This window comes from Myotis nattereri (assembly GCF_964212035.1).
Source record: "Myotis nattereri genome assembly, chromosome: 9".
Taxonomy (NCBI): Eukaryota; Metazoa; Chordata; class Mammalia; order Chiroptera; family Vespertilionidae; genus Myotis; species Myotis nattereri.
In genome coordinates this window covers 15,648,213-15,659,261 of record NC_138084.1, presented here as the reverse complement: position 1 = coordinate 15,659,261, position 11,049 = coordinate 15,648,213, and positions in this window count along the sequence as shown.

The window sequence follows — 11,049 nt, the reverse complement described above, 5'->3', positions numbered from 1 at the left end:
TCAATACCAGAACCTGGTCCTCAACTCCAAGCCCAGTTGTCTCAACTGGCAAGGCAGAGGATCCCCAACATCCCAGTCTCTTTAAAAGGGGGATATTAGCCCTGAGGCCCAAATCTATGTCCCTTAAAGGAGCGTTAGAAAAGCAGGTACCCGTGAGGCCCATGGTCTCATTTTACAGGGTCCAGAGAGGGCAAAGGACTTACTCAAGGACACACAGCAAGCCTGTGGTGGAGTCTAGGGAGGGAACTGCATTTCCTGAGTCCCACTGCAGAGCCTGCTGTCAGAGCTTTTACAAAAAAGAGAGCACATTTGAGTAGAGTCCCTACGCATCGGGGGCGTCACCAGAGAACTCAAAGCACCCCGCTCTGGTTCTGCCCCAGGCACCTGCTCCCACTTTTGGAACCTACAGGGGATACATAGCCACCGGAAGGGCTCCTCAGAAGGCAGTAGGTGAGGCTGACTGAAACCTGCCCCGCACCTGTGGGAACCTGGGCAAGTCAGCACACCTCCCTGAGCCCGGGAGAGGCAGGCTCAGAAGCTGACAAGAAGCTGTGTGTGCGAAGCACCCAACAGGCAGTGGGTGTTCCCCAGGAATGCAAGGGTCCCCCAAGAAGGTGGTCACGTGCTCACCCTCGGCCCCTCTGGCCCTGGGATTTGCCCAGGGGAAACCCAAGGCCAGCCACAGGTGGCATCCCACAACCAGCCATGCAGAGAGAACTTGCCTCCGTCCCCCGGGGCAGGCAGCTGAGTGCCAGTGTGACAGCTCAGAGCAGCACCACCCACTCCCAGGACACAGTTCAGAGCAGCTCAGTGACACCATCTCCCCAGAGTGACCACAGCTGCCAGGGCCAGAGCCCTGAGCTTAGCACTTTCAAACATTACTGCCCTGGACCCTTCCCATCGATGCGTGAGGTTCAGTGCTCACTGTGCAGCGAGGAAACGGACAATCAGAGAGGCTGGGTCACTTGTCCAAAGCTGCACATTCATTCATGCAGTCGTCGATGGGACAAGAGCACACTGAGCGTCTGCCATTGTCAGATACCACGCCAGGAATGAGACAGGTGTGCCGTGGCCCTTGTGGCCCTCCCAGCCATAAGAGGCGCTGTAGTGGCTCACGCACAACCCCTGGAGCCACAGGGCCAGGATTTAAATCCCAGTTTCACCCTCACATGATATGGCCTTGGGAAATCACTTTGCTTCTCTGTGCCTCACTTTCCTCAGCTGCAAATGGAAAATAATAATGGCTTCTACCCCCTAAAGTTATTCTGAGGGTTAAGTGAAATATTACAGGTCAAGTCCTGCAATAGCACCTGGCGCATAGTATGTGCTCAATAAACAGAAATGGTTATTACTGAGCCAGGACCCAACCCACATTCCCCTGATACCAACAACCATGCTCTTAACGCAACGCTGGGCAAGATCAATGTCTTGGGTGTGAGCCAGCAGCATGATTGGTGAGGATCTGTGTCTAGGACAGTGATGGCAAACCTATGACACGCGTGTCAGAGGTGACACGCGAACTCATATTTTTGGTTGATTTTTCTTTGTTAAATGGCATTTAAATATATAAAATAAATATCAAAAATGTAAGTCTTTGTTTTACTATGGTTGCAAATATCAAAAATTTCTATATGTGGCACGGCACCAGAGTTAAGTTAGGGTTTTTCAAAATGCTGGCACGTCGAGCTCAAAGGTTTTGAGTTTCCCTCTGCCGGCCCAGCCCGTGGGCCTTTCTGAGCCTTGCTTTCTCCAGTCTTAAAATGGGCGCACAGTGGCTGCTCTCCTGTTATCTCTGGGAGAAGTGCTCTGATTCCCCAGGGTTGCTGCAGGCCCTGCCCACACCACAAGACAGGCTCAGAGGGCAAGTCCTCTCCTTCTGAAGGGCAATGACCTCAGCTGAAGCAGCCACACTCTGTCTCCTGCCACCTCTGGCTGTCGAGGAGGTTTGCGGCTGATGCTGGGGAAGGGCCGGGCCCCGGGCCAGCCATGCTGCTTCTCGCCTCTCAGGGAATAATCCCAGCTCTCTGCGCTCCCTGACCACACATGCTACTGCCCAGAGGGCAAGAGGGCAAGCAGGGCTGCCCAGCTGGGCACCTTCTGCCAAGACTATCACACCGGGTGGCCTTGAGAAAAAGAGCTGAACGAGGAGCCAGATGGCCTGGGTGTGTTACTGAGTCCGTCAGTAGCTAACTATGTGGTTTGGGGAAAGTCACTTAACCTCTCTGAGCCTCAGTTTCCACATCTGTGCAATGGCCTTAGCCAGGCTGCCTGTTTCAGAGGTGGCTTTGAGAAACTGATTCAGTGGTTCTCGACCTCCCTAATGCCGCGACCCTTTAATACAGTTCCTCATGCTGTGGTGATCCCCAACCATAAAATTATTTTTGTTGCTACTTCACAACTGTAATTTTGCTACTGTTATGAATCGTAATGTAAATATCTGATATGCTATATGTGTTTTCTGATGGTCGCGACCCACAGGTTGAGAACCGCTGGATTAGATGGTGACATAAAGGTAGTTTAGAACCTGAAAAGACGGAGGGGGGCAAGGGGGGGGGAAGAGTCATGAGGAAAAAGGCAAAAAAGGCCATCCCTCCCAGCATTAAATATACAATCGCATGCAGTGATTTGTCCCAGGCAAACCCATGCGTGGGCCAGCCAGTGTGGCCCAGAGAGGCCCCAGGACTCCCAGGGGAGAGGCTGGCCCCAAGCTGCTTTCTTCTCCTGCCCACTGTGCAGGCCAAGGGAGATCAAATCCCCAGCCACAACAGGCCCCATTGAGAGCCGGTAAATCTGCCCGAGGTGTGGGGTTACGTTACCAGGCTCCTGGCCACTACCGCCAAGCAGAGGGTCAGGCTGACCTCCTTCCCTCCCCGTAGGCCCCGGTCCAGCACCTGCAGGGCCAACCTGGGCAGAAACCCGATGCCCGCTGCATTCCCAGGCAGCAGCCTCCTCTGGGAAATCAGGGGGCAGTGGGATGAAGCCGTTGGCAAAGGCTGGAGCCATCCAGGCTGCGCACCAGGAACGCAGGCCCTCTGCCCGCAGCGCGGGGTCTGGAGCTGATACAGACAGGAGAGCCAGGACAATAACAGCACTGGGATGTTACTATTTGCCTGGCACGGTGTTTGCGCCGTACACGTGTTGGCTGACTTGGTTGGTCTGCACAGCAGCTCAAGACAATAGCATTGATGACATAGATGCTATTGTCATCTCTAGTCGACAGAGGATGAAACTAGGGCACAGAGAGGCTAAGTAAGATCCCCAGAAAGACCAGGATTTGAACCAAGGAATTCCGACTCCAGAGACCACTCACCTCCACAGCCGCCCAGGAGCAGGGTTACTCAACGAGCCTTTTGAGTAAAGGCGGAAAAACCCGAGTGAGAGGGAGAACGGCTGCAGGGCCACAGCCTGTTCCCAGCTCTCTGGGGACTGGGGGGACGGGGAGCAGACGTTCTCTCTAGCTCTAAAGAAGTGAACCAGGAATAGTGGAGGACCCACAGGGAGATAACTGGTTCTATGCAAAGGCTCACTGGACAGACTTTAAATAGTGTTCAATAATTGTTTTAAAATGCAACAGGCTCCCAGAACCCAACAGTAGCTACTCCAGATACGCCCAGGAAGGCGCACAAGAATAAAATCAGATTTAATCTAAATGTCCAGCAGTAGGGCAATGGCTAAATAAGTAATGAGGATCCTATCCAAAACCACTGTGTATCAGTAAAAAGGCGAGAGAGAGAGAGAGAGAGAGAGAGAGAGAGAGAGAGAGAGAATATTATGGCAGCTCACTGTGTGAAACCGTGAATAGATTTCCTAGCTCCAAAGGTAAGCGAGTAAAGCAATTCGCAGAATGACTACATGTCACATACACACACTACAAGGGGACATATTCCTGTAGTGTGGCAATGTACAGGGAAAGATCTAGAAGAATAGACAGCACAGTCATAACTGTGACGATTAACCGTGAGGAGGAAGCTAGAATGTTGTGTTATCAGGAAGATAATGTTTAGCTTTTTAAACAATATTTGATTTTTTTAATAGTAAAAATGTACTTGTATTCCTTATATAATTAAAACCCAGTAAAACAACACAGAAAAGACACAAGGAGTTGCCTTGGGAACAGTGAGCTACTAGTCCCTGGAGGTTTGTTGGGGTTGGGGGATTAGAGAGAATTTAAATAGCTCAAGGAGAGGTGGGTTCGCTGGCCCTCAGAGCTTCATCAGGAGCAAGGCCCTCGGTCTCCCCGAATCAAGAACGGCTTTCAGGAAGCACTGAGCTCAGGCCCTGGAGAAGGGAGAGGCGGGAGCTGCGGGCCCTCACCGTGCTTCCGTCAGCGGTGCACAGCTAGCCGCTGAGAGTCGGTCTCCTGCTGCCCAGCCTCTCCCTCTCCCCTTCCCCGTGACTCCTGCCCATCCCCTGTCCCAGCAGGCCCCAGCCTTGGCCTGCATGCCCTGTGTCAGCCTGACTCCCAGAGTAGACGCCGTATCCCTGGAAGGAACTCACATTGGGGGCGAGAGTTTAGGAAGTGAGGAGGAGAACATGGATGTGAAAAGCTCACAGGACTGATCACCTCTGACTGTGACACTGAGGCCAGGCAACCACTGAGCCCTAACCCCCAAGGGGCTGAGCCAGCCCTGGACACAGCCCTGGCCCTAGTCAGGCACTGGTCCCTGATAAGACAACAAGCAAAGGTCAATGAAGTTCTTACCTTCAACACAGCTATGGGGTGGAGAGAAGGGCCAAGAGATGTGAGTCTGAGTCCCAGCTGTGCCCCTGACTTCCTATAAGACCTTGACAAAATCTGAGCCCCCTGAAGCCTCAACTCCCTCATCTGCATAATGGGCTCATAGTATCTACCTTCCAGCCTGCTGTGTAGACAAAATGAGATACATCCAGAGAGCCTCCATGAGTGCCACTCAGACTCCCACACAGTGCGACGCCCCGTCTATGCCATGGGCACTGAGCACTGAGGAGGAGGTGGCGACACGGAGCTCCAAACGCAGAGGACCTTCTGTGAGTCTGGGAGCCCCGGGCTCAGCCAGAATGGAGCCTGTCGCTGGCCCCAGGGAGGAACCGGGAAGGAAGCTGGCAGAGGGATTCTCCAGGCAGAGAGAAGGGCGCAGGAGCCAGGAGAGAGTCCGAAAGGCCAGTGGAGCCTTTCTTGGCCACTGTCCTGGGCCGAGGGCCAGGGTGCTCGAGGAGGGCAGGGAGCCACTGGCAGGTGCCAGGGAGGAGTCTGGTTTCTACCTGAAACTGGGGGATTGGGCCCCTTGGAGCCAGGCCAGTGAGTCCTCACCTCACCGGCAGCCCAGGGAACTGGGGCAGGGACAGGCGACAGACCACAAGGGGAATCACAGAGAGGAAGAGCAAAGCTCAGTCACCGAGAAGCTGCCAGGCTGCCAGGAGCAAAGGGCGTGGCCTTGGAGGGTTTGATCTGGGAGGTAAAGGAGCCTGGGCCGTGCAGAACAGGCCAGGGGGGCTTTGGGAAGAGGGATCACTGAGAAGCCAGGAGGGCTGCCCGGTACTCACAGTGGAAGCACCAGGTCTGGGACGCTGCAGCAGCAGGACAAGCCTATCCCACCTCAGGGAGACCCTGGGCCGATGGCGAAGAGTGCGTCCAGCGTGGGAGCAGCCAAGGCAGAGAGCCCGGGAGGTCCAAGCAGTCAAGCCTCCAAGAACAATCAAGGCCACTATCAGAACCGAAGCACCTCCATGACGCTTGGCCCTAAAGCCTGCCCAGCCCCATCCCACGGATCCCAGGCAGCTGGACTCCCCCCTGAAAGGCAGCCAGCCAGCCTGGCCTGCTGTGTGGGGCCCAGCTGACAGGGAGCCGCAGGGAGGGAGCGAGCGGCTGAGCCACCCTGAACAGGGGCCCCAGGAGGAGGCTGTAGGTGGGGCTGGCGGGAGAGGCGCTTCCCACCGCTCCCTCCCAGGCAGGCTGGCACTCTCCAAGGACTTGCGGCCACATGCAGGCCCGGCACAGCGTGGTCTGTTCCCAGCAGCCCCAGGACAGGGCAGGTCGGCTCCTCTCAGGACAGGCGGTTGCACCAGAGCCAAGGACCATGGCAGCAGCTCCCCAACAGTGACTGTCTGCTCCCTCGAGCTGGCCCAGGTTAGGTCGTAAGCCATCCCTCACGGCTTCTAACTAGTGTTCACTCCCCAGGCTACAAATGCAAGCCTCCGCCTTGGCCTGTCAGGGGCTTTGTACAGGAAGCAACTTTAGGCCATCGTCCACGCTCACCTCCTAAACGGACCCCACACAGTCACACACCAGGCTCCCAGTGTCTGGCCAACCCCCAACCCCAGCCTCAAACCTCAGCCCTCCCTCCTCCTGCTCATACTCCTGCGCAGACGCTGGACTCCTAGGGGGTGGCCGGCACACCCACTTTGACTGCGCACTGCACTGATTGCTTAGGGCAATGGGGACGAGAGGATTCTCCCATGGCCAGCCAACCACACCAGATGCCAACCCCACCAGATGCCAACCCCATGACCAGGACAGCCTGGGAAGGCCTGCCACTCACACCGAAATTGCCTGCCTATCCAGCCAGGACAGCCAGGCTGAACTATGGGGCTGCTGCCTCAGGAGGATGAGGAACACCTTCCTGAAGGCTGAGGACCGAAGGGAAACACCATCATGGCCCCTGCAGTCCTGTGCAGCCTCTACTTAGCTGTGATCTTAGCTCACTTCCACTGCCTCCAGGATAGTCTGGAAGTCTCAAGTCCTTAGCCTGGCATTCAAGGCCTTCCCCATCTGGCCCAAATCTGCCTCTCCAGGGAGGTCTCCCCCACTTCTTCTCCAAACACCCCAGGTCACTTGCCATTCCCTGAACCACAGGGGCCCTGCGCTGCCTGCCATTGTACATCCCGTTCCCAGTGCCGAAAATGCCCCTCCCTCTTCTTACACCTGGCAGACTTCGATTCCTCCTCAAGGTCCAGTTCAGCCCAGCATCACTTCTGGGAAGCCTACCCTATGCTCTCCCTCCCCCACCGCCTGCGGCGGAATGACTAGCCACCCCCCCCCCCCCCACACACACACACACCACCACATCCCTGAGCAAGTAGGGCACTTCCTACCTTCAATCACAATTAGGATCTGGGCCAGGGCTGCTCAAACTATTTGTGGTAAAGTGTCTTTTTAAGTTTTCCAATCTGTTGCCAACGGATGCTTTTGTAAATTCCAATAAAACCTGACGAGGCAATGTCAAGGTGCAGTATGAGTATCTCAATGCGTACTCACCATGAGGACCCCTATCTTGCTGCAGGAACACAGAGCTCGCACATGGGCCAGGGTCTGCAGACCACCTCCTCTGAGGCACTGGCAGGCCCTACACCTGGGGTTCCCAGAGGAACCTGTGTGCCCGGCCCATTCAGTCATGTGTTTATGTTTGGACCTCCAGGGCCCAAGGGGGCGCTCCAGCTACTGACCCAAATATTGGATCGGAAGGTCCCAACAACCCTGTAACGTGGGCAGTGCCTGCGCTAGGCAGCCCCGTCTTTCAGGGGAGCACACAGAAGCACAGCTGGCCAATGTGGGATCTCCATACAACCCAGCTTCTCGAAGCCGCCATTCGGGGCTGCAAGTCCTCCAGCCCACCCTCCCTCCAGGCACAGGTTCCTAACACCATTTCCCACGGCAGTAGCAGACAGGCAGCCCCATGCAGCGGTGAAGAGCTCAGACTCCAGAGTTAGACAGGCTGGGTTCAAATCCCGCCTCAGCCTTTCATAGCTGTGTGGCCTTTGGTAGGTCACTTCACTTCTCTGGGCCTCAATTTCTCCTCTGTCAACGGAGGCTAATAGCACCAGCGTCACCGAGCAGCATGTCAGTGCTTCAGACAGGGCCCACAGACAACCAGAAGCCTCATTCAGGCTTGACTGTTATTGATGTTTATCAAAGGTTGGGGGTAGCCAAGCCAGAAACTCTGCCCTGGATTCGTCCTTTCCGCTCACCTCCCCCCAAAACCCAACCTCTTCTCTCTGGGGTAAATTCTTCCCTGGCTGCTAAACATGCTGATTCTCTTTGAAGATTTCACCAACCTGTCCTCCCCTTCCCCAGGCTAAGAGGCTTCTCCTTTCTCACCCCTACCCCTGGGGCACCTTGAACCTCTGATCCTCTTCACTTCCTCCCCTCCTCCCCCCGGCTTTTCCTCTGGAACATAGCTGGTCTGAGGAGGGATCTTGAACCGCCTTGGAAAATGCCACCCTGTTTGGGTCGGGGCATTTGAAGGGCTGGGCTGTGAGGTCAGGCACAGCCCCAGAATGCAACCTCCACCCTACCCACCCACCTACCCGCCCACCCAGGGCCCACCCTCTCTGTACCTTGGGCCATGACAATGCTGGGTCCACCCCAGTTGACTTTGTCCCAGAGGCTCACTCCCTTCTGGGGCTGTGGGTCCCTTGGGCTGCTCCCCAGGCCCCTCAGCTGGCCGGAGACTTCCAGCCAGCCATGCCCTGGACACCGGGCAGCAGGATCCCTTCCTGGCCCTCGCCCCTGTCCCTTGGGGAAAGTGTGAGATAGGGGAAGAAGGCACTCTGGGAAAGCTGACATTGTGGGGACGGTTCCATATTGACTTGCTTGGTGACGTCCATACCAGCCCAGCTCAGTTCCCAAGTCAAGTTGATCTTCTTGCCTGCTGGTCCCACTCTTGCCTGAACCCCACATGAGCCTGGGAGAAGGAGCCCACTGGTCACCACCCCTCCCCACCCTAAGTTCCCTCAAATACATTCCCCGGGGTGAACTCCTGCCCCTGCAGATATTCAAGCAGTGGCCAGCCGGCCTCTCCGTTTGGAGGGTGGGGCATGGGACTGAGCCAAGCGCTCTCAGAGGTCCCCTTTCTGTTGTGATTTTAGGAGGAGGACTGGGTGCAGAGGAAGGGGTGCTAGATTTGGGGGTAGAATTTTAGCTTGGTCACTCCCTAAGCTGTAGGACCTTAAGTAAGTCACTTCCCCTCTCTGAGCTTCAGTTTTCTTAACTGTAAAATGGGGGTCTTGAGAACTGACCTGCCCTTCTGGGGCTAACCATAGGGGCTTTGGGAGGTGATGGTGGGAAGAGAGTCCTGGGTCCCCTTATATATCAGGTGGGGTGGGGAAGAGGGGGGGTGGAAGGGAAAGCCCTAGAAGGCACTGAAGGCCCCAGAGGCCCAGTGCCTCAGTTTGCAAACAGGGTCCCCAGCCCTCTGCACCCACCTAGGTCCCAGGCTGAGGCTGAGGAGTGGGATGGCCAGCAGCCTCCTGCCCTGTCCACCTCCGCCCCCTCACCCAGTGTCACTGCATTGGAGGCTCTTGGTCTGTCCAGATGTGCCTGCCAGTTCTTAGGAAGGGGAGAGGGTCCTGGACCCAGCATGCAAAGCAAAAGCTTATAAATCAAATCCTGTGTTTAAAGCACCCGGGGGACCTGCTAGGAGTTGTTATGTAACAAGCAGGCGACCCCTAAGACCTCCTTTATAACTAGTAAATGTGGGTTTCTCGAGGTGATTGGAAAGATTAGATTATGGCTGTGTGACGTGGAGCTAGTCACTTAACCTTTCTGAACCTGAGTCTCTTTGTCCATAAATGGACATGGCAGCGAGCTCACGGGGCTGTTGTCAGGTGCCCTTGTGCTCAATACATGTTCCTCGTAAACTTGGGTCCTGAAAACACAGAAGAGAAATGTTCTCCCACAGAATGTAATGCAAAACTGACAGTACTCTCTCCATTTACAGAAATGGAAACTGAGGCACAGACATGCTTGGCTTTAAACACAAGCCCATGGGGGGTGTGGAAGTGTCTGAAGGTGTGGTCTGTTCATCTTTGGGTAAAAAGATCTCTCTCTCTCTCTCTCTCTCTCTCTCTCTCTCTCTCTCTCTCTCTCTCTTTTTCTCACTCGGTATAAGATAATTTCCGTGCCCTGGAACATTCACACCCGAGGAAGTAGCCCCAGAGTTGGTCCTATGCCACACATTGGTACTTCTGGGGTCTCCATGAAACCAGCACTATTATCACCCTGCTTTCCAGATGAGGAAGCTGGCAACCACAAGAGGGACAGCCTCTTGCCCAGGTCTCCCAGCTGCCAAGTGACTGGACAGAGCTGAACCTGAGGCCCACACCCCTCTCCAGACCACAGCGCTGCCCCCACTCACCCCCCTGGTTCCCTTTCTCTTACCCACTCCCTGACAAGAGGCCAGCCCAAGGCACTTTGCCAGGTCTTATCTGGGGGTGCGCTGGCGACTCAGAAACAGAAACCAGGCACACTAGGGAACCTGTGGCCCCAAGAAGTGTGCCCTGACCCACCCATCCTGAACCCCAGTGTGGAGGGCTCCCAACCTCCCCCTTTGGAATGGCCACCAGGCCCTCTTCCTCCTCCTCCTCCTCTCCTACCTTGATGACTGCAATAGCCTCCTAATCGGCCTCCCTGCCCCCAGCCTCACACCCAGCCGCTGCTGCTGCTGACCTCTGGGACTTGGATCTCATCTCCATGTGGGCTTTCTCGTCATAAAACCCGCTGTGGTACCTGCAGCCTCACAGACAGAATGTGAACTCCTTGGCATAGTGGTCACGACATATTACACCCTGGCTGAGGAAAAGCATCAGAGTTAGGCAGGAGGCTCAGGAGCCAGGCAGCTTGGGTTCGAATCCCAGCTCTGCCGCTTACCAGCTGGGACACCTTGGGCAAGTTATTCCACCTCCCTGAGCCTCAATTTCCTATTTCCCCTAAAGAATGGGGAAATGACAGTACCAATATCAGGGCTCTGCTGAGAAGATTAAATGAGACAATACATGAAAAGCACTTTGCATGTAATAAATTCTTAATGGACTCATTCCACACATATATGAGGTCCTACTATGTGCTATGCACTGCTTTGTAGCAATGAATAAAACTGACAAAAATCCCAGCTCTCTAGGAACTTACATTATAATTAAGGGAGGGAGCCAAAGACAAAGTAAATAAGTAAAACATAGGGCTTGTTATATGAGCTACCTACTAAGGAAGAAAAGCAGGGAAGTGGGTAAAGGGATATGGGTTGCAATTTTAAACACAAACGTGTCCATGAGAAGGTGATATGCAAGCAAATCTGA